Source organism: Ambystoma mexicanum, chromosome 4q (genome assembly GCF_040938575.1).
Source record: "Ambystoma mexicanum isolate Mex_15411 chromosome 4q, UKY_AmexF1_1, whole genome shotgun sequence".
Lineage (NCBI taxonomy): Eukaryota > Metazoa > Chordata > Amphibia > Caudata > Ambystomatidae > Ambystoma > Ambystoma mexicanum.
This window is the reverse complement of record NC_090928.1, coordinates 81,384,356-81,411,913: the sequence shown is the minus strand read 5'-3', so window position 1 is coordinate 81,411,913 and position 27,558 is coordinate 81,384,356. Positions and strand designations below refer to the sequence as shown.

Here is a 27,558-nt window from a genome sequence, read left to right as displayed (position 1 = left end):
TCATTGTGTGGGGGAGGGTGCATATTTAAATACTGTTTTATCACGTTGAGACTCACCTCTAGTTGAAAATTGGTATTTAGGGACTTGATGTTAAAAGACACCAAAAGGTCTGTTTCCATAATAAGGAGACCTTCTAGCAGGTCAATCACCTCAGTATAGTATTTTATGCATGAGGGCATTTATGTGACAAAAGGTTTGAGGGATAATCTATGTGAGTAGATAGATACTCGCAAATCAAGCTTATAGCCATAACTATGGGTCTCCCAGGTGGACTTCTTGTGGTTTTAGGCACTATGGAGGTAATGTAGAATGCTGGTATCTAGGATCATCATGGCAAAGCTGGAGCTACTTGGATATACCTATCAAGTCCCTGTCATGTGCGTACATGGCTAGGGTGTTGATGATTTTTGATAGTCTATTAGTTGCATTATTATTCCTATTATGTGTATTTAAGAACTTTTGTGTTGATCCTGCCAAGTGAGCTACAGTGATGTAGCTTTGCCTCTGATTATCACTCATGCAATAGTTGATTTATGTGTTTGTGACAGATATATACAAATACATCTTAGGTAGAAATCTGTAGAGCAAAGGATCTGATTAATATATTTTTCAAAGAGAATATTGAGTTAATTATAACTCCTTATTTTCTTCCTTTTCTTGAGATGTAATGATTTTGCCCACTCCAAGGATTTCTGTGTAACATTTCCCTAACTCTCTTTCTTTTTTCTAATGAGACATAAGGTGGGACCTTGGCCTTTGTCTGCATTTCAGATGATCCCATTTTTACTCTCATTCATAGATGTATTTGACAGAAAACATGAATATTTTCTTGGTTCCATCTTGGTAATTATGAAATTTGACTCCCAGGCCCCCTAACATTTCACGTTAGGGTTGCATATGAACATTACATATTAGTAGAAGTACAATCCTTGAAGAATTGCAGGGGGGTACACTTTCAGATTTCAAATTGAACACACACCCACATATGAACGCTGGGCAAACTGTTCTGTAAGAACAGCTTAAATACATGATTTACTTCTTGTAACCAGAGGTCTACAACCTCGGGCTCTCCAGATGTATTAAACTACAACTCCCACTAGCCTGATCCAGTATAGTCAATGTTGAAGGAGCATGGAATTCCTGGTCCAAAACATCTGGACAGCTGCCAGAGGTTGCATACCCCTACCACTCTTCCCCATGCCACCTCATCACATCCTGTCAGGAGAGTAGTGTTGTTGAGAGTGTCAAAAGCGGTCGATGGATCCATCAGTCATTATCCATGATGTGCATGATGGTGTTTTGTATGTCAAACAGTGCCATTTCAATGCCCCAGTCTGTTATAAAGATTCCGGCTGTCAGTCTCCTAGGAGATTGTTGCTTTTTAGGAATGTCTGCCATTGGACAGTAAATATATTTTCAAGGATCAACAGTGAAAAAAGCACTTAGATATAGTTTAAGGTCCAAATTGGAGTTGTCAGCAAAGGTGTAATCCATGCTTGTTTAACATTAAAGAATGGATCGTGCTCCAAACAAGCATCTAATTAATTCAGTGATTACATGTCCTAACTCTCTCTGGATTTCTTAATAAGGATTGCTGAAAATGGTTTGACTACATAGTTTGCCCCATTCATAGACTTAAGTGGTGCTTCTGGTCTGCTGATTTGTATACTACCTTGTCCTTATATCATTGTTGCCTATTTTTGATTGAACTTACACATGGAAGTTGATTTGTGCTACATTCAATGTCAATCATAATGCTTTCTATTTTTATACAGAAAATATCCATTAGTTGATCAAACCAATCTGTGGGCAGTCTCAATATATTAATGGATGAATTTGGGATATCTAATGATCTAAGGATCTGCAGTAAATTTTCAGAAAAGTTAGCAGATGCCTCTATGCCATGTGAGTATATATCTTTTTATTTGAATGTATGCAAGTTAATGTTGTTTTCTTTTTACCCTTACTTTTTTTTGTAACCATCTATGAGACTTTTTCCAATTCTACCACATTTTCCTTAGTGTATCATTTTCTTTTATTAAGGCTACCATAAACCATGTATTGAACAGCTGCTTTGTATGTGATCGTGGTCAATGAGGTCAAAATATCTGTAATCCTGCTAAGTCATTAGTTATAAAGGATAGCCGAGGGGCAAGGGTAGTTTATCACTGGTTGATCTATTTAATTGTATTCATAAATTGAGCTGCTGCTTTATGGGTAAGATTCTAACTGCCTCTACTTATCCCCTGCTTCAAAACCAATTTCACTCTCTCTATTAAAATAAGAACATGCTAAATCAAGATTTATGGCACAATGACATGACCTATGCAGTTTTTCAATCTTCATATTTAAGGGAGAAAGGGAAGCCCTATCTTAAATACATTTCTTTTTGTGGGTTGCACGTAGTATAGATTGTCTGCAATTGGATAAACATGCTTTTTTATCACCTGCTGTATCATTAAACAATTGTACGCAATCTCTCAGTGCAACAGACTCCTCATTTAGGATTAGTAGATCAATAATTCAATCTAGAAAGTTTGACTGCAAGAACTAGGAGCCATTTTGTAGGCAATATATTTACAATGGTCAATACTACTTAAATGTAACAATAATTTTTGTGCTATTTTAAATAATATGTGTAACATTTGACAAAGTACTGTTTAATGTCTGCTTTTATAGTTTTCAAAACTCGCTGTGCTCTTATGCATCCATGGTTGTGCTATTTGTAGCACAAAATAGCTAACTATTTTTACAAAAGCAACATTTGAACAAATGCTTTTCTAAAAAAGAGTGCCTGAATTTGTCACTTTTTAAAAATATATTGGGCTGCAGGAAAAGGGTTAAAAATATAAAAAATAAAAATGGTAAGGGGAAGCAAGTCAGTGAAAGTGGAAAGAGTAGGTGAACTATTAGGGGACTGTCAGTAAAGTAGAGGTTTTAAAAGGTTTTTTCCAAATGTCTTTATAACAGACTAATTTTTGCTGCCTATTTCAAGTAAGTCTTATTTGTTTAACCCTGTACTTCCCATGTTTTACCATCTTTGTTTACCTTTTTTCTTCCTGTTTCAAATCCTGACTTTACATTTTTTATAGTGTTTAAATGCCATTTTTGTAAAATAGCTGCCCTTTACTAACTTCTTGAAACATAGGATTTGCGATTTACAAATTTAACATTGCACAAAAAATGATTTCAAAGATTTATATTTGTGATTTTAAAATTTGGAAAATGACATCAAGATGAGCGAGAACGGTTAGCTTGTAGCAGCAAATTCCAAATAATTACATATTTCTTGCACAGCATAGAATAATGCATACTTCTTTTTCGTTATACCTGATTGGTGGCACATCATTCCAAATATTAGATTCTGTGTTTATCCACTGGCATGAATGCTCGTATATTGTTAAAGGATTTTGAAAGCATGTTATGCACTTGAGTGAATATTGTTGGATCGAGCAGAGCACAAAGCATCTAGGATAAATGAAACTGAAGATGTCATTTTCACTTCCCATCCCAACCTAATAATAAATGGTCAGCAATGTGAGCAGATGATGGTAATAGCTATGCAGTGACTCTGTTGTGCATGTATTGTATTAAAAAAAACTCAAAATAAGGAATAGTTGGCAAAGGTCAGTTTCTGGAAAATATTCTGAGTATTTATACAAAATCTCAAACTATTGGCTTTCTAAATACATGTTTTACAATAGATTATTTAATCAAATATATTTGAGTTTTGCACATTTTTATGTTTTGGATGCCATGGATTTCTTTGATTAGGTTTATCATTTGAATCAATTAGTTAACTTTGTAATTGCATCGGGTCGAAGTGTGTTATGATCCCTAGAATGTATGCAATTAAGCCATCTTAGAGCCTCTTCTCCGCACAATTATGGATTTGTGATCCCAGGTCCAATAGAATTGCTTGAGTCTCGGTATTGCCTCAACAAAGAAGTAGTTTTGTGGCAGTAATGGTGCTGACGTATGATAATAGTTCATGCTATTATAACATTGTCAAAGATAAATGGAAGAACCTATATATACAGTGAATCCTGGGTCAGAAAACCTATAAAGAAAATATGAACTTGTTTCACCTTATTACATTAAGAATGCATAATGACCGTAATAAATCCAGAAACATTAATATTACAATGAATTCTTGGACATTATATTTGGATTCCTTAAATCAAGTTTAAATCCAATCTTGATGAAAAATAAGTATTCCAAAACTATTTTGTGATAAAACAATTTCTAACAAAAACAATTTCTGTTTGGCCCCAAAAAACGTAGTTTTAATTATTTCTTTTTTAGACAGCTATAACTACCGAACATCAAGTGTTCATAGCTGATACATTAACACTGAAATAAGTGGCAGTGGGTGTCCATTTTGTACTATAATGATGTTCAGTCCAGAGTAATCCACTTATGGTTCAATGTCCCATTAGCATAGGACAACAAGTATTGTTGCCCCTGCCAGTGATGTGGAATTTCTGATGCAGCCTTCCCTTACATTTTCCTGTAGGTATTTATTTAACTTGGAGTCCTTCCCGACCTTAAGCTCATACATCTGGCAATAAGGGATTTTTGAATCAAGTAAAACCTCAATCAGACAAATCATACTCACTTTGTAGAGGTAACTGTTGTGTGTCTTTCTCTACACCACTTTAAGTAAAAGGTCACCAGCAGTGTTCCCTCTAAGCTGTGCGCATGTGCACTTGCCCAGCTTCCTTCTGGGTGCTGCTCAGAAGATTTTTAGCAGCGCACACAGACAATTCTCACCTATTCAAAAATATTTAATGAGGCACACGCCACAGCAATTAATTGAAACTAGCTTTCTTTTAAAATAAGCAACCAGTCTTCATATTGTGCTAATTTGCATTACACTACTATTCAAGGGTGACCGTAAACACCTAAAATCCCTAACAGCAAAATACACACAAGAGGTAAAAAACGAATATGAAAAACTGGCTCCATGAACAGAAGAATTTAACCCAGATATGCCTGCTCACATTAACCAAATAATGTTCCCTCCCCACCCATGACTCTTAAGCTTGATTCTACCACAATTTGACCTTATGACACCTAACTTCTGCCCCAGAACACATTAAGCTAGTACCGGACAACTTGACTCCTCCTTTCTTGGCTCTGCGAAAGGTTAGCAGATGTGTACCTACATCCACTTGTTTTATGTTTGTTGTAATATGAATAATGTTCACGTGCCAGAATTTCTGTTACTCATTGTGCATTACCAAAAGCGTCAGACACACAATACAATCAAACTACCAGCTACAATATTGGATACTGACTGTAAGTAAGCAGGCTACCTGGATGTGTAACCTTATCCTATACTTCCTCTTCTTAGTACATACATCACGCAAGTGCTTTGAAGCGGCCCCCTTGCAAGTTAACGCGTATTAAAACTAAAATATTAATTTACCCTGTAAGGATTTTGAGAAGACAAATGTAATGCTCAGTATCTCCAACTTTAGCATTACTAACGTTACCCTATAAGTGGAGAGCAACATTGCAATATCATTTACTTTGCCTACACGGGATAATGGGTATAGACTATGCCTGGGATTACTTGTCCATAGTATCAGGGCACTGGATATTCAGACAGGAGAATGCCTTCCTTTGGAAATAGACCGGCACACATTATATGGTAACTCGCTGCTATGCAAAACAGTTTCACTGAGAACTGTGTAATCCTACAAAATGATATAAGGGTGGGGTATGTTGCAAACAATCCTGTATGCACTGCAAAAGAATTGCGTACATGCAAAGTCATGACATTCTTAAAATGCACATAATATTTTGAGTATTAAATGTGCCTTGCTTGCAAAGTTTTGTGGGTCCTCCCCTAAGCATCAGAATGGTTTCGCTTTGGACCTTTAAAGCCAAAGTAAAGAGCTGGCTCTTCGATAAGAAACACTAACGGTCTGCTAACACGCCCTCAATAATTTTGTGCCTGCTCAATCTCTCTGTATGTATTTCTGCAATACTATACTAACTTTCTTACATGTACTGTTTCAACCTCCGACCTGTCTGTAACCATCGGTCGACCTGCAGTTATTGTTGTTATTGTGTTGTTGTAAATTCTTCTATATGCCTGTAACACTCGCTCAAGTTCTAGCGCACAGTTACTGCATGGTTCGGTGCGCGGTACAAATAAACTTAACTAAACTAAACTGGGTCTGCAAATATTCCAGTGAGTGTTTACTGCTACAATCCCTCACTTTTTACAGTGCTCTATCAACCAGTATTGGAGGCAAGCACAGGGGCCGAGGAAGGGTATGGGTGTAAGAGCACAGGTCATCACTCCTTGTGGGTGATGAACAAAGCAGCTAATTTCAAAAACCAAGTCAGACGTTTCAGCAGTATACTGAAGGAAATGTGTTGCTTGTTTGCTAAAGAATAGGAAATTCTAGTACCAGTCTAGACAACAGCACCTTCGTTTTCTTTCTATGCTCAGCTGATGAGGCCTTTTCAATATAACCATGTGCTCTGTATCGTCTCTAGCATCTCCCTGCTTCTTATTTAACTCATAACAAAGAATTACAGAAGAGGGATCCACAGTTACAAAAGAAGGGACTCAATATGTTGTATCTCTTGAGATTTGATGCATAGAGATCCACAATAAACCTCAATAAATCTCTTGTTTAATTTGTCTAGGCTCTGGTGTGGAAGGGTGACCATAACTATGGACTATATTATGTTCCCTGTCATTTCACTTTCTATTTCAGGGTTACAAGCAAGGTTCTAATCAGATTTTGCTCCCTACTTGGAGTCAAATGATTTTTCAGGGAGTAAAAAAGTAATTAACTTTGCCACTAGGGATACTTTCTGCTTGTAAAAAGATGTTCTTTCCCTTAAAATTCATGTTGCGATCAGGCATTCATATTATTAGAGTTCCTTCCTATGCCACTGCTCTGCTACTGGTCACTAATTCGTAAAAATATCAGCGGAGCTTTGTGGGTTGAAGCAACAAAATGTTCATTGTTTCTTGTTTTTGGTGGGCACATTTTTTCATTTTTATGGAGTACAAATGGATGGTGTATATGTCTCTTAGCTGTAAGGTTGGTGTTATCACTACCCAAAGGACAACCTAATGTGCATAGTAAGCAGAGGCACAGGAATATTTAATCATCATATTCTGAGGTGCAGTTATTCTGATGCAATTATCATCCTTACACAAATTATTAGACGCATGTTGTCCTGGCCCTTGAATTACTTCATTAAAGTGGCACTTGAACTCCTATCAGCATGTTTTTTCACACATTGCTTTTAATTGCCACTAATCCATCGGCAAATGTTGTATTCTGTCTGCATTTCTTGACAGCCACATCCGTTTATGACAAGAGATATTTGCGTTTTGTATTATACATGAGTGATTTTCCAGTGGCATAAAACGTTGGCAAGGTACTTTGGCAAATGTTTGAAGTCTTGGACTGTTTGATGAGTTTTCTGTTTAATCACATATGACATATTCTATTTTAGCGTATGTGTTTGGAAAAAGTTTAAGATTAGTTAAGAATTGCAGTGGCTGGGAAGAGAAAATTACTTTCCAAACTCTCTTCTGCAACGGTAGTTCACTAAATACGCATGCTCACAAAGTGTCTTACCTCATTAGTCAGTTGCGCACATGGAAAATAATGTGCGCACAACAGCAAACCAGTTCCGCAGATAGAGAAAAATAATTAGAGGGAACATTGGTCACCAGTTGCCTTCCCTAATCAATATTGGGATTATGCTTCCTTAGCCACAGTGTGCATAGAATGGCCGGGCAGTCTGGAGAATGTTTGACATAAAACTGAAGCTTTTCCAGATGGCCAGCTTGCATTACCATAATCATTGGTTTAGTCTTCTTACATACTCTACCTGATGTTAAATGTCTCCCATACTCCGCCCATAAAAGTTTTGGCCAGCCCTTTTACAATGGAGGAATCCCAGGCATGGCTACAAAATCCTGATCAGTGAAATCACCAGAGGCTCTAGAATCTAGTAAAGCAACTACCTCTTGAGAACATACAATGAGTGACAAAACAATCTGCACAGAAATGTTGTTTACTGGGAGCGGGAAGACATATTTCTATCTTCTACTTCTGCACATTCTTCACAGTCGGGCATTGGTGTTTCCCACCCATGCCCAGCATGGACATTTCTTTATACAAGGACCTGGCTTCCCACAATCCAGATGCAAATTCCCTTACCTACACCTTTCTCTTTCTGCTGGGGTTACGATTCTGTTCAGATTCCCAATCTGCATGCACTCTCCTCCCTCCTCACCTCCTGACGAAGAGTTGGTGTAGTCCGCACCTAAGATCTCATACAATGTATAATCTTTTCTTGACCCCTGGATGGATCCTGTTTGTCAATCTGTAACATAAGGCTTTATTGTAGGGGGTGGATTAGCCAATAAAGACATCAGATCATTCAGCTCTTCTTTTAACCCTGCTTAAAATGCATTTGATGCCGAAGTAGCTGTGCATTGGGCTAGCACTTTCAATTGTTAAAAGCTTGCCATATCACTAACCAAATCCATACAAATCCATAGAACCCAGTCTCATTGTAAGTGGTTCCATGCGTGCTGTTTGAGTAGGTAGTGTTGTTCAAACATAGCTTTCAATTGTTCTAAAAACATCATAGTCCTTAAACTATTGGCTCTTCTCCAAAATTAAAGGTGTAGTAAATACTGGAGCATATTTGCATGAAAGAACAATATGAAGATGGTCTTTACCTCAACATAACCAAAGTGTTGTGGTTTGGCCATGGAATGTAGCGGATACGAGGTTAGAAAACTCGTGAAGGTTTTTGGATCCCTTGAAATATCTCACAATTAGCCAAACTTAAAGCCGGGGGAGCTATGTTTAGGGGTGGAGCGATATTGCTCCCGGTTTTCCCATGGTCATTAGTTACCTGTGAAACAGCAGCAGATAGCCTGGCTTCTAATTTAGTAATACTGCCTAATAGGATGACTCATCCAGTTTGGGCTGACTGTGCCTCATTCTAAATCTCCTGGATGGTCTGTGCTATTCACATCAACGGGATGCCATCCAAGTTCATTTTGTAATGGCTTGGAAATCTGTCACATTTGCAATGCAGTGCACCTGGTCATGGACGCCAACCCGTTCCCTCCCCCCCGACCAGAGAACACCTAGATGAGTGCTACACCCAGGAATACCACTGCCCTGGCAAAGGTGAGGAGAAAAAACAAGGGCAGATGAGGAGCAGACTCTTTACAGGATCCCCATGGAGTGCAAAAGGACAGAAAGTAGATGCCAGCATGGATCAGAACTAACCAAGAATAATGTGACTGATTCAAAGGACTTATCTGGTAAAGGGCTTAAGGTCCTGGTGCCCTGCAGACACCAACCTGCCCCTCACTGTCCCCTGTAGTTTTGTTAAATGGCAGCAAAAAACCCTGTTCAATTTACCATAGTAATTCTGAGCCTTTTGTGAAGGAAAAATAGGATACCAAAAAGAAGAAAAGCATAGAAGTCAAAATTGTCCAAAAGCAGGCGAGCGGAATGACTGCACCATATAAAAGTGTGTTGGAAGAGAGCCACGGAAAAGATCCATCGAAGGATACTATTCAGCAATCCTCTAAACTACCGTTCCAGTTATTTATAGTCAAGTCAGTACCCTTAGTAAGGCTAGTCTTTTGTCTATGTTTTATCTTCATGTCTAATCTAGGGCTATCTTAGACAGATGACTGGTTCCCTAGAATAATTTAACCAGAACCTCACAGAGCCCTTTTACTCTTGGTCTCCTCGCTGCCTTCCTACCCAGTCTCCAAATGCGCCATATCGTCCAACATACCTGCACCACGGTTCTCGTAAACCTGTACTTCTGCCTTCTTCTTGTTCCTTGGGTCCTGTGAGTCTGTCTCCTTCTTGCCATGATTCAGACACGTATAATTCATTGTATTACTACGTTGATTAAATCTAGGTGGAGTACAATACCACCAGAAAATCAGTCTAAATTAAAGGGATGTCTGGTTCACTGCGAGGACAACCCTTTGAGCCACTCTTAAACATTGTTGTAATACAAATACCTGGTCATCCCCGCACAAAGTCCAATACGTGTCCTCAGCATTGAATCCCATGCCAGTCTATTACCTTGAAATAATTGATAATATTTAACGTCTTCCCTTTTTGCTTGTTTGCCTCATCTATCTTTGAGAATATAGCAAGTGACACAAAAAGTGTGAAATCTGCAAACATTAAAAAACTGTTCTCTCGCGATGACAAAGCTATGAGGTAATTGAGCAAAGGCTAATTCGGGACCCTCTAACATGAATTGGCATACTTGTTTCAAAGGTAATGACAGTAGCAGTCAATGGGCTTCCACTATCTGTCTATGCCCTGACAAATATAACACAAAATAGACAGTAATTGTTTTATTAAAAAATATTATTTATTCCTAGGTCTGAGTCCCTAATGTTAGCTTTCTTGCCCTGTGTGTGGATAACTCATACCCCCATAGTGTAGCACACCCGTGCCTAGCTGACGATGATGTGCCGCCTACAAAGGGTATGGGAATCCTTGCCCTCAACTCTCTCACTACTTTCCTCAGTCTAGGTGACAGGTGCACATATCATGGGGGTCGGTGTATTATTATTTATTATTGCCGCCTCCAGTCTATGTGTCTTATAGTTAAGAAAAATGTCTTGACCAAATGGTCAAGTACATGGCTTAAAAGAAAAGTTCTATCAATCAATAAGGTGGCTTTTATGGTGTCCGGTCAATTGGTCGACAACAAACTGGTCGACTGCAATTTGGTCGACACCATTTGGTCGAATGCCAAATGGTCGAATTTTTTTTTTTTTATATATGTGTTTTGTGGGTTTTCGTGTGGGGAAAAAAAAAAGAAAAAAATGGGGTTGGGGGGGGACCCCCCCCAAAAAAACCAAAAAAGGTGTAAAAAAAAAAAAAAATTCGACCATTTGGCATTCGACCAAATGGTGTCGACCAATTGTCCTGTCGACCAAATGTTTTCGACCAATTGACTGGTAACCGGCTTTTATATTGTTTGGATAGAGTTAAAAATGATGTATTTTAGTTCTGCGAGCCCTCGCCTCAGACGTATGTAGGGTCTCGGAGTTGTGGTCATCAGCCTGTCAACTCTTAAGAGTAGTCAACCGGTTTCAGCGGTCCTTGTAGTTAGCCGCCTTCTTCAGGACAGAGAATCCTGCATTCTCATTAACAACATGATTTCTTCACATATCTCCACATCATGGAGGATTTTGAGAGGTACTTCGGGTTACCCACGGGCGCTTTTGCTTGCGTCCCGATCCCTGTTGGGTTACAAAAAATGGACAAAAAAGGGGGGGATAGTAAGTGGGGAAAGTTCTTGATTGGTGTTCAGTTATAGGAACTGCCATACACCTGTAGTTACGTTTTTTGTTCTCTGGTCAAGGCAGATCCACCTGTGTTCTTGGTGACTTCCTGCTTGCACAACCTGTGAACAGATATCTTAATATGTATTATACTGTCCCAACTGTTGTGCAGGGTTGTTATCAGTGTTCGGACATATAGATTATATTCACATTGTGATATAATACCTGTAAAGTGGGGGTCCCACGTCTCAGGTTCTGTGAAAGCTGGGTTTGGGTGCTGGATGTTCAATTATGTCCATTCTTCTTCATGGTTAGTTTTTGGGTACCTCTGTGGGGTAAATACCAAGATCAGAGCGTTTAAACTAGAGTCTTAGATACTATGAGATCAAAACACATATGGTAAAGAGCACGAGTGAAAGTCTGTTGTGACTACAATATCTCGCGTGTGTTTCACTCCCAAGGTTGGGTAGAATATACGGGCAACTAACTGTTGTACAGACATAATCACACTCTGTTGTGGCTCACCCTAAGCTTTTCATATGTATAGCGCCCGTTGTAAGGCGAATTAGCATACAGCCTAAAAGTGTTTCTTTGAAGCCCAATGTGAATCATTATAGCTGGCACTATACATTTTGATGTACGTGGTACTCGTTATAGGCTAGATGATTGAAAAACAGCCCAGTAACGTTTCCCTAGAGCCCAATGTTATTCATGTCCTACACAGTCCATTCGACTAGTTTAGCAAAAGTAGTGTGTGCTGGTCGTAAATGCCCCAGTGCACACAAGTGTTTCCTTAAGCAAAAATTGTGTTTTACCTGAAAACCACGAGATAATTTCTCTCGGACACGGGCTGCTAGTGAAGTGGCCGCACAGACGCCCGCCATCTTGTTTGTCATATATACAAAAACAGTAGCCCTTAGCGATCACGTGCAAGCACAAAACTGCAAGGCTGATGGGAAATGTAGTTGCCTCACTTGCAGTTCGTGCATGTGTTGGGCATGTTGATGCATGGTCATGTGTCGGATGGAGATTACTTCTGCTTCTACTACATTCAAATAATAAGGTTCTGACAAAAGGATTGACAAATACAGTTCTACTAATGCTACTGCCACCTAGTATTATAGGCAACTTCAAGAACACTAATGGACCTCTACAGGTTGTCCAGGTACACTTCTGTCTTGTTATTGCAAGAAAGGGCAGCCTCTTTGCCTTTCCCTTCTGTCTCGCAGCTACCACAAAATATGTCGGTGGCTCCCAGGCTGCTTCTTCTTAACTTGAACAGTCTCAGCCCTACAGATGTAAATGAGTTGTTTTTAACAGGTACCCAGCTCCCTTCCCCAGCTTCATATACACCTTATTTTCCCCAGTAGTTCCCCAGAGCTGTATTGCCACTTTACCAGGAAAATTAGCACCAATGGACCTCAGCTATGAGGTTGGCAAGATTCTTCTGAGACACTTTTTACATTCAAAAGTCCAGTTTATTAAAAAAAAAACAAATACAGATGCTATTCACTTATAAAAACCATGTGGTCCCAAAAATTTGACATCACCAGATTCATTCCACCCTACATACACATACTCACTATCACACGTCCAATGTAAATTCTGCAGTAATATGGGTTATCAAATACATAAAACTTTTAAAACCACCTAACATAGTAGAATTCTTCCCACCCGTACAAACTATAAGTGTGTGTTTCTGTTAAATCGCAAACAGGCTTCTTAACAATGTCGACACGTGTTTTTGGTCGCTATAAAGGGCTTTAAATGTAGCCTTGCATTACTCTGACCTTCTTCAGGACGATGGGCGGGGCGTGGATGTCGCCTCACCCTTACAACACAATCCAGTAGAAGATGTCTTCACAAAACTCTCCAATCTGTACTTGTGGCGGTACTGTGAACTGTGGAATTAATCCTTAGTGCTCCAGGGATTTCACCCAATATCAGCAGAGCTTCCAGTATTACAGCATTGGCCCCTGTTGTGTCTTAATGTCCACCACCTGTGAGGCCCATTCTCTGATTTCAATTTATTCACACAGTATGTATTATGGAGTCAAACATATGTACTCCACTGCACTGTAATTCCCGTATTACATTGTCCAATATGAGCTGCCGGTGTGTCTTAATCTCCATATTCCGTAATGGCGCTTCGCCGATTTCAATTCATCCGTATGGTATGCGCTATGAAATCATACACATGTAATGCTCTGTGCTGTAACTGCAGTATTCACAACTGCTCCCTTCTTCTCTATAGTACACAAGAACTTGCCACTTTAGCAGCCTTGGATAACCTTGCCACCCTTCTAACAGAGTACTCTGAGGTTCCAACAGCTTCACAACAATGTTGTTCATTTCTTACTTCAGCTGGTTTCACTTTAACAGGGTTTGGTCTACTGGCTTGGGTATACTTGTTCTTCGTTTGTCTTCAGCAACTTCTGCTACTACTACATAAGTGTTTTTTTATGTTACAAGAAGATAGTTTCTTATTCGAAACGAAATTAGGTACACACAATTCTGTTCTGGTAGTGAACTACCACTTCAAAGATGTGCGTTCCCTCTTTTCAATCAGTGTTATACTTCAAAAGACATTGGGAAACACAGTTTGAGGTGTGTGACCTCTTTTGATGTGAAATGTACTTGTTACATTGCGAGAAAGTCAACATTTGCTTCATAAGGCTTACCGGCAATGCTCTCCTCTTAATAGGCGCCACGGGACCGTTCAGCAACAGTTTATATTTAACACGATAACATAATAAGAGAGGATTTCTCTACACACGGTTACTTTAGCTTCACTGATATGAGTGTGTGCTACAATTCCCTTGTTAAAATGACTTCCCACTTCTGTGAACAACTTTCACTTGCTTTTATGTCTATGCAAGCATAAATTAAGCTTGCTACAGTTACCGGCAAGGCATTCCTGTTGATTTAGAGTACCTCCACCGACTCCATAATCACAGCAGCAGCGGGTTGTTTCTATTTCCCTACTTAATTTCTTCTGCTGCTACTGCTACAGGCTTTCTTGGGACCCACACCCCTCTGCTGCACAGATGTCCCAGATCTGGCTTTGTTAATGGAGAGTCTTCCTTTCTCCACCCTCCCTCGGCTTGCTTCTCCCCATGGGCCTTGGGTGGGTGCATGACTTCAGCTCTGCATTCACAGCAATTAAGCGCACCTGGGAAGATTGCCTGTTTCTTCTAGTCTCTTCCAATGCTGCCACAGCCAAACAGGGTTTGTGAAAACAGGGCCACCTCAGAGCCTGCAGGTGAAATCTGCTCTTCCTCTGCTCCGGCGACCCTTCTGTGGTCCCACTTCCTAGTGAACTGCCAGCCTTATGCTCTGCTTTTTCTACTACTACTCCTGCCAACCTTCCAGCTCCTGCTCCAGCTACTTTCTACTGTTCCTTCCTGCTGCAGCCTTTTCTGCCCCTAAGGTGGGTTAATTGGCTTCAGGTACAGGCCCTTACGACTAATTGCCTGACCTTGTCAAAAGCTATTAGGCCTGCCTGCCTGTCCTTGGCTCCTACATGCCTCTTCAGCCCTCTTCTTCGTTACAGTCCCTGAGGTATTCTGGGACATGTAGTCCACTTTAGAGAAATTCATTTTTCCTACTTCTTTAAAATGACAAAAGGCCATCAGAAGGGCGGGGTAATGGGGAAAGTTAAAAAGGGGTTCCTCCCAGTCTTCCTGGTCTGATTCTTCTCCCACGCGATCCTCCCGCAGTACACCACCCCCAGGGTTGGGATAAGTGAGTGCAGGCCTTCCCCATGCCACATGAGAAGGGTCCCAGACCAGGTTCCTGGGGGGAATCCCGTCAGATTCTCCACACATTGCACAAAACGTTCAATTAATATTTTAACAAGCAAAGGAGAAAGGGCAACACTGTCTTAGACCCCACTTGACTCTGAACGACCAAGGGTCTGCACCACAAAGTCGAACCACCAATGACATATCTTGGTAATATACTGGAACTCTCAAAATAAAAATACCTGTTAACCCCATTCTTGCCATGACATCCCAAAGAATTTACCAGCCCATATGATCAAACGCCCTTTATACATTAATAAATGAGCAGACAAGTCAGACCTTCATTCTACAGACGGATGCCTCTGGGATTGCGGTAGGTGTCATTCTTTCACAGGAGCAAAACAACTGTGAGCATCCCAACCTCTTTAGAAGCAGAAAGTGTATCCTGATTACATTTCTCAACTGGCTTGCTCGAAGCATTGATACAGATGCCTGGGTTCTTTGGTGGCTATTACCCTTACAGCCATACCCATTCTCAGTAGTCCACTGAGAGGGACGCATTCAAGCTAATGCAGACTTCCTGAGCAGATGACCCTTAGAAAACATTGGAGTAGCTCAGAGGAAAGAAGGGTGGATATGTGACAAAGTCCCTTGCCTTACCTGTTGGGTAAGATATTGGGAGGCCATGGGAGAATAGTTCAGCTGCTCGCTAAGTGATGCTGGGTTAGCGGTGGTGAAGGGAGAACCCCATGACTTACTCCAAAAACCCTCAGTGATATTCCAAGGGCTTGCCACAAGAAACATGCACATGACAATGCCACTGTAAGGGACCCTTGGGAGGTGGCTTCATCTAATAGCAACATAATCCATTCTGATTGTAATGCACCCTGAGTGGGGGTTTATCCCAAAATGTGAATCCTTCGCCTAACCCCATGCAGTGTAGTAGAAACATCGGCTTTTGGATCAGCGGATGTGCAAGGTTCTATCAGAATCCGACTCCTCCGCCCCCAATTCTAAGTCACTCCAAACCCCTTCCTCCTCACCTGTGAGTTCTAGCTCCAAAGTTCCGCCAAACCTTTTCTTCCACAGTTCCTCCTTCTTGCTTTCTTTTTTTTGTAGATAGGGTCTGCCCCGAAAGGAAGCCACCCTGACCCCAAAATAGATGGTCTGGGTCCTCCTCCGGTTCAGACCAAAAAGGGGAAAAAGCTGTTAGGCATAAAAAAAACCTGGCTGGTGGTCTTTGGCGGTATTCCCGAAAGGAGATGGGTATAGTTGAGATGCAGGTAATGGGAACGGTAAGCAGTTTTGGTAACAGCCGGAGAGAAAGGACAGGAGATAGAGGGAGAGCCTAAATGCAGAACCAGAACTGCCAGTACAAATAGCCTAGAGGGCACAGTAGGTCGAGGAGGAAAAAACCCAGGAATGAAGGGGGAGTCCTAGGACCTACAGGAGACAGGGGGAAGGCAGAATAAATGCAAGGCAGGAGTGGGGAGGCAAAGAGCAGTGCAAGGGAAAAGAGCTCAACACGAGCCGAGAGGAAAACTTGCGAGCGATCCAACCCGAAAGCCTGACGTGAGTAGGTTGCAACGCGCCGGCTTCCGGGTTGGAGCTACTGAAAAAAGGTCCTCCCCGGCGGCCGTCAGAGAAGCTACACCGCTGCGGGGCGTTGTGCGGAGACGTGGCGGGGCGGGCTTATGGCTGCTCCAACGCCATCGGCTCCACACACGCCAACCGCAGCGGCGTGTGACAGTATGCCCCCCTCCATTGCCCACACCACCCGGTTTAACCGGATGGAGCCGATGGAACCGACGAGTCAACCTAGGTGCATGCACATGGGACTGTGGTTCCCAGGAGTCCTCAGAATGGGGATACCCTTTCCAAGCCACTAAATAATCAAGTCGCCCCCTTCGATACCTGGAGTCTAGAATACTCGATACCTCATACTCCTCAGGGGGGGAATGCTGACCCACAGGCATAGTTCCTCTTCGTTTGTAAGGGGTGCCTGGATCAACAGGTTGTAGTAGGGAGGAATGAAACACAGGGTGAATCCAACGCAAACTTTTTGGGAGTTGTAGTCTAAAGACCACAGGATTTATCTGTTTGATAATCTTGAAGGGACTCAGAAATCGGGGAGAGAGTTTAGTTGGGTGAACCCATCGAGGTAAATACCTGGTGGACAACCAGACTCGATCACCTACCTTCCAATTGTGACATGGTAGTCGAGATCGGTCAGATTATTCCTTATACCTCCTTCTCGATAAACGTAAACTCTGTTGGGCAGACTTGCGAGCAGAGGCCATCTCGGCTAAGTTAGACTCAAGCGTGGGTATATTGGAGAAGGATTTGAACATGGGAAGTAATCCCCGCGGGTGTATTCCGTAGGTGCAGAAAAAGGGACTGAGACCTGTAGTTGAGTGTTCGGAGTTATTATATGTAAATACTGCAGTAGGTAGAAGGGCCACCCAATTGTCTTGCACGCTATTAATGTAACACCTAAGATATTGCTCGAGAGAGGCATTAAGGCACTCCGTCTGCCCATTGGTCTGCGGATGAAACCCAGAGGAAAGGGCACGTTCGATCCCCAAACACTGACAGAGTGCTGCCCAAAATCGAGAGGTGTATTGATTGCCCCGATCGCTAATAATCTTCTCAGGTAACCCATGTAACCTGAAAATATCCTTTAGGAATATTTCCGCCATTGCGGAAGCGGATGGCATTCCTGGCAGTGGGGAGAAGTGGGCAAGTTTGGTAAAGGAGTCCACCGTAACCATCAGACACGTACAACCCTGAGACAAAGGTAAATCAACAATAAAGTCTGTCGAGATATGGGACCAAGGCCGAATAGGTGTCTGTGGTTGTTCTAGAAGGTCATAAGGTTTGTGAGTCGGGTTCTTATTTCTGGCACAAGTCTGACAAGCTCTACAATGCCTTTTGACATCCTGAGAGAGAGTGGGCCAAAAGAAGGAACGAGAGATAAGCTCCAAAGTACCTCGTACTCCTCTTTGACCTGCTGTCACATGGTTTTGACCCCAGCCTAAGATCTTCAACTGTAAGGCTCTAGTGGGGATGATCAATCTCTGTCCTACTAACAACAGTCCGTCGGACCATCGGGCCTGGTGTTGTTGGTTCCGAGTTACTCTTGCTTGAAATTCGGGCGTAGTGACCGTTCTGACCTCCTGGAGAAAGGAGGAAACCAAGCCTACAATACGGTTCCTAGGAAACATGTACTCTGGCACAGGAACTGACTGTACTTCAGGGGCATCACGCCAGGCTGTTTAGGGTACCGGGAATATACGTTATGGTAAAATCGTATTGGCTAAAAAAGTGAGCCCAGCGTGCTTGTCTTGAATTAACGCACTCCATATTCCTGAGGATCTGTAGGTTTTTATGATCAGTGCGTAGTGTAAATTGATGAGAGCTTCCTTGTCACAGGCAGCCTTCAATGCTAGCAATCCCTTCTCTGTCACAGAATAATTTCTTTGACTGGTAGAAAGGCTTTTAGAGAGGTATGCCACTGGATGTTCCTTCCCGTCTCTGACCTGAAGAAGAACTGCTCCTAAGGCCCTAGCCGATGCATCTGCTTCTACTATGAAAGGCATGGTTTGGTCTGGCTGGCACAGGACCGGAGCAGTACAGAACTTCTCTTTCAGTGTCATAAAGGCTTGGTTTGCTTGTTCCGTCCAGAGAAAGAGTTGTGAATCCTTCTTAAGTAGGGCAGTGATGGGTAAAACGATCTGAGAAAATTGTCCGATAAACTTCCTATAGAAGTTGGCTAACCCCAGGAATCGCTGGACCTCCTTAAGAGAAGCAGCAGTGCTTCTCTTAAGGAGAAGCACTTAAGCACTTTTCTCCTTAAGAGAAGCAGGAGTGCTTCCCCAAGATGGCCGAGACCTTCCTCGGGTCCATGGTAATGCCTTCTGGTGAAAGGATATAACCCAGATACGGAACTGATGTGGCATTAAAGAGACATTTCTCTGGATTGGCCAACAGATGTTGGGATTGAAGACAATTGAGTACTGTCCTTAGATGCTGGGTGTGTTCTTGTGGTGTGTGTGAAAACACCAGGATGTCGTCAAGGTTAACTATGGTAGTTTAAAAAAGTACATCCGAAAAAAGACGGTCCATGAAGCGCAGAAAGATGGCTGGTGCGTTGACTAATCCAAAGGGCATGACCCGATACTCGAACAGGCCAAAAGGCGTCCTGAACGCCGTCTTCCACACATCTCCTTCTCTAATACGAAGGAGATGGTAGGCACTCCGTAGATCTAATTTAGAGAAGACTGAGGTGCCTGGAACTGCCTCTAAGATGTCGGAGATGAGTGGCATCGGGTAGCGATCCCGAATAGTGACCTTATTCAGACCTCGATAGTCAATGCAGTCTTAGTTCCGATGAATCTCGTTTGGGTATGAAAAATAACGAGGCTCCTGCTGGGGATCTTGATGGTCGGATGAGCCCGTTAGTCAGATGAGAGTCTAGGTAGGCGCGAAGGACCTTTTTCTCTACCAAGGATAAAGGAAACATGCACCCAAAGGGTACCAAAGCGTCGGGTAGCAGCTCTATGGCGCAGTCTTCCGGTCGGTGCGGAGGCAGGTCCAGAACTGAACTTTCCTTGAATACTTCTTGGTATTCGGATAGTTTGGGAGGGATACAATAGACTTCACAAACTTCCTTATGTTCTGGAGTAAGTATTTGTATGGATTCTACATGCGGTTATGGAAGGCAACTCTGTTGACAAAAATCAGATTCAAATGCCATAGTGTTTCGAGTCCAATCGATGGTCGGATTGTGTTTTCTAAACCATGGAATTCTGAGAATAATAGGAAAATGAGCAGCTCGAATAAGATCAAACTGCATCTGTTCAGAATGTTGAAGGATGGTCACAGTTACAAACTCGGTAGACTGGGTGATGGGTCCGGAGGAAAGTGGGGTACCATCCACCCCTTCTACCTTCTGGGCATCTTCACACTGGAGAAGGGTGAGACCTTGTTTGTGGGCCCATACCGTGTCCATGTAGACCCCCGCGGCCCCACAATCAAGCAGTGCCATAGTGGTAAGTTCCGCGTGTCTTGTCTTGAGTTGAATAGCCACTGTCATGAGGGGTGAATCCATCGTTGCGACTTGGGATGTAACAGTCACTGTAACATAGGGACTGAGAGTTAGACCTTGGATACTATTCCCCATTAGGTCCGAGGTCGGTCGTTTCCCGCCCGCCTAGGAGATACGTCTGGGCAGTTCCGTAAGAGATGGGAATTGGATCCGCAATACATGCAAAGTCTGGTATCTCTCCTTCATTTTGTCTCCTCGGGTGTCGAAGGGGGCTAGGCGGATCCAATCTGCATTGGTTCTTCCTTACTGCTCAAGGACGGCACAGGAGGTAGAGAGGAGGTCCCAAGGGGATGATTGACTGGGGTCTTATGCTTCCTCCTTTCTGCTCTTCGCTCTGAAAGCCGATGTTCTATCTGTAATACAATCGACATCAAATCTGATAGGGTTGAGGGATGAGCGATGCATGCTAGCTCGTCCTTAATCTCCTCCTTTAGACCTCGGCGGAATATAGTATACTGGACCTGTTCCAGCCATCCTGCTTCTGTAGCCAGTCGTTTCAAGGTAGATATGTAGGAAAGTAGGTCATTGGATCCTTGCTGTACTTCAAGGAGCTCTTCTCCCGCTACATGGGTAATATTAGGTTGTTCGAAAGTCTGTTTGAGCAAAGACGGGAAGGCTCCATGGTCGCGGATGACTGGGTTGTTGGACGTCACCAAAGGGGTAGCCCAAGCTAAGGCATTTCCGGTCATATTAGACACCATGAAACCCACCTTAGTATGGTCCGTGGAGTAGGTCTGAGGGGGAAAGGCAAAGTAGACGGAACAGGCTTCCAGAAACTCCTTTAACCGTTTTGGGGTTCTGTCAAACTTGCCTGATGAAAAGGCCATGGAAGGTAAGTCAGATTCATGAGGTTCTCGGTTGGCGAACAGCTGCCTCAGGGCGGCGTTCTCAGCTTTAACGTTCTGCAAGTCCACATTCATAGCCTGAACGGCGGCTACCAACTCCTGAAATTGCTTGGGAGCAGCCATTGGCGTCTTTGGGCGTTGCAAACTATCAGCATCCGACTCCTCTGCCCCCAATTCTAAGTCACTCCAAACCCCCAAACCCCTTCCTCCTCACCTGTGAGTTCTAGCTCCAAAGTTCCGCCGAACCTTTTCTTCCACAGTTCCTCCTTCTTCCTTTCTTTTTTTGTAGATAGGGTCTGCCCCAAAAGGAAGCCACCATGACACCAAAATAGATGGTCCGAGGGGCCCCTCCCCTGGTTCAGACCAAAAAGGGGAAAAAGCCGTTAGGCATAAAAAAACCCTGGCTGTTGGTCTTTGGCAGTATTCCATGAAGGAGATAGGTATAGTTGAGATGCAGGTAATGGGAACGGTAAGCAGTCTTGGTAACAGCCGGAGAGAAAGGACAGGAGATAGAGGGAGAGCCTAAATGCAGATACCAGAACTGCCAGTACAAATAGCCTAGAGGGCACAGTAGGTCGAGGAGGAAAAAACCCAGGAATGAAGGGGGAGTCCTAGGACCTACAGGAGACAAGGGGAAGGCAGAAAAAAATGCAAGGCAGGAGTGGGGAGGCAAAGAGCAGTGCGAGGGAAAAGAGCTCAACACGAGCCGAGAGGAAAACGTGCGAGCGATCCAACCCGAAAGCCTGACGCGAGTAGGTTGCAACGCGCCGGCTTCCGGGTTGGAGCTACTAAAAAAGGTCCTCCCCAGCGGCCGACAGAGAAGCTAGACCGCCGTGGGGCGTTGTGCAGAACGTGGCGGGGCAGGCTAATGGCTGCTCCAACGCCATCGGCTCCACACACGCCAAACGCGGCGGCGTGTGACAGGTTCAGACATGGCCAGTAGTTGTGCGAAACAAAGTCAACGACTGTGTATGAGCAGAAAGTGTTCCAAATTGCAAGTCCTGTAACCGTGTTGGTGAAACCCATGGAGCACGGAGTTCTGATACACCCCCTCCAGATAAGGCATGAGTGAACTAAAAATCGAACATGGCGCTGGGACAATATAAGGGCTCAGTCCACGTTCCTGCAACAGAGGAAGGCATGGACAATAGCGTGCCATGGAAGTCATGGTCAAACATACACTAGCTAATTCCATTTCCACATGCAAAGCCTAACACACATTAACATAGGAGTTAAGTGAAGGACGTTCACTGAGTTGTGACCAGGCCCCTATGTAAGGGATGGGTGTTGTCTGGAGGTTGTGGGGTTACAGGAACGTTGTTGAAGAAGAAACAGGTGCTGGAGAGGAGAGAGGAAGTTGGATGAGAAGAGGCCTGAGAATGGCCCCTGAAAGAGTAAGAGGAGCTGGGGAGGAGAGAAGGACACTGGGGTAAGGAGGGACGAGAGGAGGTGGATGTGAGGTTTGGGTCTATTTGACCTAAAACATTTGACCTAATCACATTTGATCTAATATATTTGACCTTTTCTCAGTCTAAAATGCGAGGGGAGCTCCCAGCAACCACTGCCCACCCACCCCCCACTACTGCCCCTCAAACTAATCTATACCCTTACCCACCCCCATATATATATTTAATTAAATTTGACCAAAAAAAGGTCAAAACAATTCAATCAAATGTTTTAGGTCAAATATTTTGTAGGTCAATTATGCTAATACCGGATGTGCGGGTGGAGAGCAGAGAATGAAGACGGAGATAGCAGGAGAGCACATTGATGGAGCTAGGAGGGCCAGGGAGGGGGATGCCTTCTTTGATTCCCCGCTCCATGTTCCAGTGTGTCGACTGCCAGAAGTGTGTTCCTAGTAGCACCATCCATCATGCTCATCTTTAAGCATAATGTATGGCACCTTATGGCCTAGAATGTCACATTCACAAGCAGAAGTACGCATGCTAGGGGGCGGGTCGTTAGGATCATACGTGGAAACAAGCATGCAGCTTAATCAACAGGAAGTCAGGTGTTGAAGGGAGCACGCTGCCTTAAGAGCTAGGAAGCCGAAGCAAGCGTGCTTTGGAGAACTGAGAAAGGTGAATAATCAGAGGTGAGCATGATGCTTAATGAAAAGGAAGTCCGGTGTTGAAGGGAGCACGCTGCCTTAAGAGCTAGGAAGCCGAAGCAAGCATGCTTTGGAGAAGTATGAAAGGTGAATAATCAGAGGTGAGCATGCTGTCTAACGATTAGGAAGCCAGGAGCCGAAGGTAGCAAGCTGCCCAATGAACAGGAGGGTAGAGGCCACAGGAAGTATGCCAGCTGATGAGCAGGATTTTCGATCAGAAGGCAGAAGCCTAAGGGAGAATGGTGTCTAACAGCTGATGGAGAAACTGCAGGAGAGGGCACAATTCATGGGTGAAAAGTTAAGTGTGAAAAAAGTGTCTGTGTGCGGCTTGCGTGTGTTGGTTGTCAATGTAATTAGTCTCTGTGCATGTGGGTGTGCAATGCATGCAGGCCTGGACTGACCCACCAGGAGTTTCCCCATTAGGCCTTAGGACATAGGGCCTCGTTTCTTGACGTAAGGATACATAAATAATGAAAACACACTTTGTTTGCTTGAAATGGTTCAGTTCATTTTGATAACCGTGATTAAAATTGCAAATTTCAATTCATTTTCTTGTGCTTTTTACTTTTAATTTTGCAGCTTAAGTGACTGAGAGTCATGATCTCTGCCGAGCAGTTTGTTTGGAGCTGGGTAGCCACTGCTAGTCAGGCACGGTGGCGGTACATAGCCTGACCGGGGACTTGGGGGAGGGGAACATCACACCAGGGACAACCATCTTGGGTGTAATGTTTGTTTGCATGATTCTTTCTGCCCATGGATTTGGGGTTGTGCGCTTGTGCTTTGTTGGAGTCACTGGGCATAATTAGATAACCGCACATGCGCTAGTGTGCTTGCATACAATGCGCAGGTGTGGCCTAGCCTTGCAACGCTCCAGCGAGGAGCTGCATCATCCTTTCAGCACAGCACGTTGAAATGCACGACCTGCTGTGAGTCGAAATGCACGACCTGCTGTGAGTCTGCGGCTCTAGGCTGTCTGGCTGCACTGACTGGGGGCCACAGTTCTGAATAGGTAAGGATTGGGCGATTGTCCCTCTTTCTTTTCTTTTTCTTCTGGTGCCTTGCATAGGACAGGAGTTGTGCTTAGCAACACTTTTTGTTTGGTACAAGACGGTGCGTGTTTTCTGTATTTGTGACATGGGCAGGATTCCAGGGCCGGACCGCAGGTCAGAGCTGAGACATCTGGTGGACCATCTCACATCCGTGTAGGTAAAGGGGAGGGCCACCTTACATCAATAAATGACACCTGAGTGTCTGTTATTGCGCCAGCCTTGTCCTGTTAAGGGACCCGTGCAGATTAGCATCAGCTAGCCAAAGAGGCTCATAAGGTGGCCCATTCCTTTCCCTAATAGTTGTTGGTTGCGTTTCTGCCGTAGTTGGATTTCTTTTTTGGGTGACTGCTCTCTTGCTATGGCCAATGATGTCTTTCTAGTGCAATATGTTCTTTCCACTAATATTTCATGTCATTGTGAGGCCCTAGCCTAGTGTCAGGTGGTGCGGATGCAAGAATTCCCTTCCACCTCAATACACAGCGGCAAGATAGGCCGACATCCCTTGCTTTCTGCACTCCTGAAGGTGGACATGTGATCCTCTGACCTGTCACCACGTTACAATGACCACTATAGATTTTTCGCAAATCATTGGAAAAAAAGCTAACCATGTGCCTAAACTGTCCCGAAATAAACGAAAAGACCTAATCCTTGTTTTGTGTAATTGATTTGGGTTGATACAGTGGGGGTGGTGGGATTGGAGGCATGCAGGAGCTGGTTTTTAGGAGCTTTGTTGGTACCTCTCTCTGAAAGCTCGATAGCATTGGTGGCCACCTACTTCGCGATGCCTGCTGACATGTGCCCACTGTGCGCCCTTGCATCGAGCCCTATAGTGTAATATGCCTGACTGACCAGATGCTTTCTTCACCTGATGCACTGCTGTCATGCCATTACCGGTTATGTGCATTTGTTTTAAATGCACATCCCTCTTTTTATTTACTGGTAATGTCTGTAAACTGCCCCTCGTTTCCCTTTCTTACGCAGCCTCAACCCTGCCCCCTGCCGTGAAGTGGTTTCTACATGGTTTTTGTTATTTGGGGGGAATTGGGGTCGTGGGTCCACTGGTTGGTTCCATCCGCGCATTTCTTTGTACAACGTGCGTTCTTGCACAGATCGTTGCTCATGCATACTGCTTGCTTGGGGGGGTAAAGAGGGGAGGAGCAGGTTAGTGCTTTGAGTCGTTGGGGGGTGAGAGGAAGGTTAGTGCGATAGAAGGAGAAGAAGTGAGGCACAGCAATAAGGGCTGGTGGCAGGGACGGTGTCGGGCCTTTCAATCTTTTCAAATGAAAGTGGCCTCAGGGGGGCCCCCCAACAACTGCTCCCATGTTACCAGTCCGCAGTCTTGTAACACAGCAAAATAGTTATTATTCTATGTTCGTTCTGGGCCTTAAAATGAGTGCTTTGTAGTGCTCGCAATACAAGCTGCATTTTCTCTTCCCTTGCGACATACAGAAGTGTTATCACCTCATTGCCTTCTTACACTGGTTCCTTCACATTTGCCCCTTGCTAGCAAAGAATGGTTTAGAGCTCTTCAGTGGGCCTTTAGTGTTTAAGCTCCAAGCTGGCTCGCAGTCTTGTTTCAATCGGCAGCTATTTACTTTATCAATGTTGCCATTTTAATGAATGCACCACACGGGTGCCTCAACCTGTTGAAATGGGCCCCCACACATCTTCATCCATGCCTGCATGGTGGTGAGAGTGCACAGCAGAGCGTGTCAGGCAGAAGGAGAGAACAGTTATGCTCGACTGGAGATGTGTCAGGGCTTGTAGGGGCCCATTTCAACATGATGTTTGGGGGCACCATGGCCTACAGCTGGGAAAAACACTCATAATGGACAACTAAAGGCATGTATTGAGGGGGTTAAAGGCTGCAGATTATCACAGGTCAGGAAGCCAGTGGGGGGCTGAAACACCAAATGGCCTCTGAAAAGTTATTAATTGCTCTTTGTCAGCAATGTGCTAATGTACTCGAAACTAGAGTAACAAGCCACTATTTGGGCTTTTGTGCAGGCATCGAAAAGACACTTGCCAAGCACAGCCCTAATGGTATTAACTACTCATTGTTGGTAGCAGGTGCAAAATGGTGCAAGTACCTTGGCATATAATAGCAGTGCCTGGCAACAGCTTAAAACATTTTAACAAGCCAAACATGTTGCCTTTGTCAATGCTTGTTTTAAGCAGGACTTCAGTGAAGAACGCAGAGAGTGCTTATAAATCAAATGGCTGAAGGCAGCCCTGATAAGATATTTGTATTACTCTAATAACGTTTACAACTCCAATTAAGTCATGAACTCTCATAGGACTGCGTTGAACAAACACTGCCCAGCACTTTGAATGCAAAACCTGATGGTAAAGCTTGATTAAAGTGAGCTCAAATAGTTCCCATGAGGAGGTGTTTTGAGCAGGTAGAGGCAGGAATGGTTGGGTATAACCATAGAGATTAGCATGGACAGGCAATGGTTGGGCACACAACCAAAATACACATACAGACAATGGGGGTCATTCCGACCCTGGCAGTGGCGGTTAACGGCGCCGGTAATGGTGCCGGAGCCGTCAACCCCTTACCGCCTCATTACGAATCTGCTTGCGGGAACCTGCTAAGGACGCCTGGTTTTACCAGGCACCCTTAGCGGGTCCCGCGAGCAAACCAGGGAGCTAACAACGGGCCCGTTATTAATGGGCCCGTTGTTAGCACCCTCCCCATTCCCATTGAGCCCTGTGGGGGCTCGAATGGGAATGGGGATGGCTTCCTTGAATGAGGAATTACTGGGCCCTCCAAGGTCGGAATGGCCCGGTAATTCCTCATTCGAGAAACCCAGACCCGGTACACGGAAAGGGGGTAGCCAAGCCGCTACTAGCGGCATGCTTTCCTCCTACTGTGTAATGACCCTCAATGTGTCCCTCCTCTTATGTCTTTCCTCCAGATCTGTACTCCAATGCAATAAGTTCTCCTTATAGGATAGTCCCAACTAAAAAGGTGAAAGGTCTTGTTGTGGTCCTTAATTGTGAGTGTGTAGGGCCACAGAACAGTGGTGAAATTGAAGAAGCAGCAGCAAGTTGACAATGCACAGCTGAGAGGATGCAGAACCTGTGGGAGTGACAGAACATGTGTAATTGGGATAGACATGAGGGGGAGCACTCATACATCATTTGAGGCATGGGTGTAAGTGTAGGTTAGAGTGTGGCAAATTGGAGCGAAAGTGAGCTAGCAAGACTGAATGAGAGTGACAGAATGACTAAGAGCGCAGTGCTGGAAGTGAGCGGTACAGGGTGTATGTTGCATGGTAGAGAGTCTGGGTGAGAGTGACAGTTCAAGAACATAAGAGAGCAGGTCTGCGAGCATAAGAGCATTGTGAGATATGGGGGCAACTGCAA

At 43.8% G+C, this 27,558-nt stretch overlaps 1 protein-coding gene across 3 annotated transcripts in view; it reads left to right on the top strand.

Moving 5' to 3' along the window:
• NCOA7 (nuclear receptor coactivator 7) overlaps positions 1 to 27,558 on the top strand; it is a 1,232,944-nt gene that overhangs the window by 146,914 nt on the left and 1,058,472 nt on the right. For all 3 annotated transcript variants that reach the window (XM_069607511.1, XM_069607508.1, XM_069607509.1), the window contains one exon: positions 1,776 to 1,905. The gene's annotated coding sequence lies outside the window, so the exon portion shown is untranslated. The remainder of the gene's footprint in view (positions 1 to 1,775; positions 1,906 to 27,558) is intronic.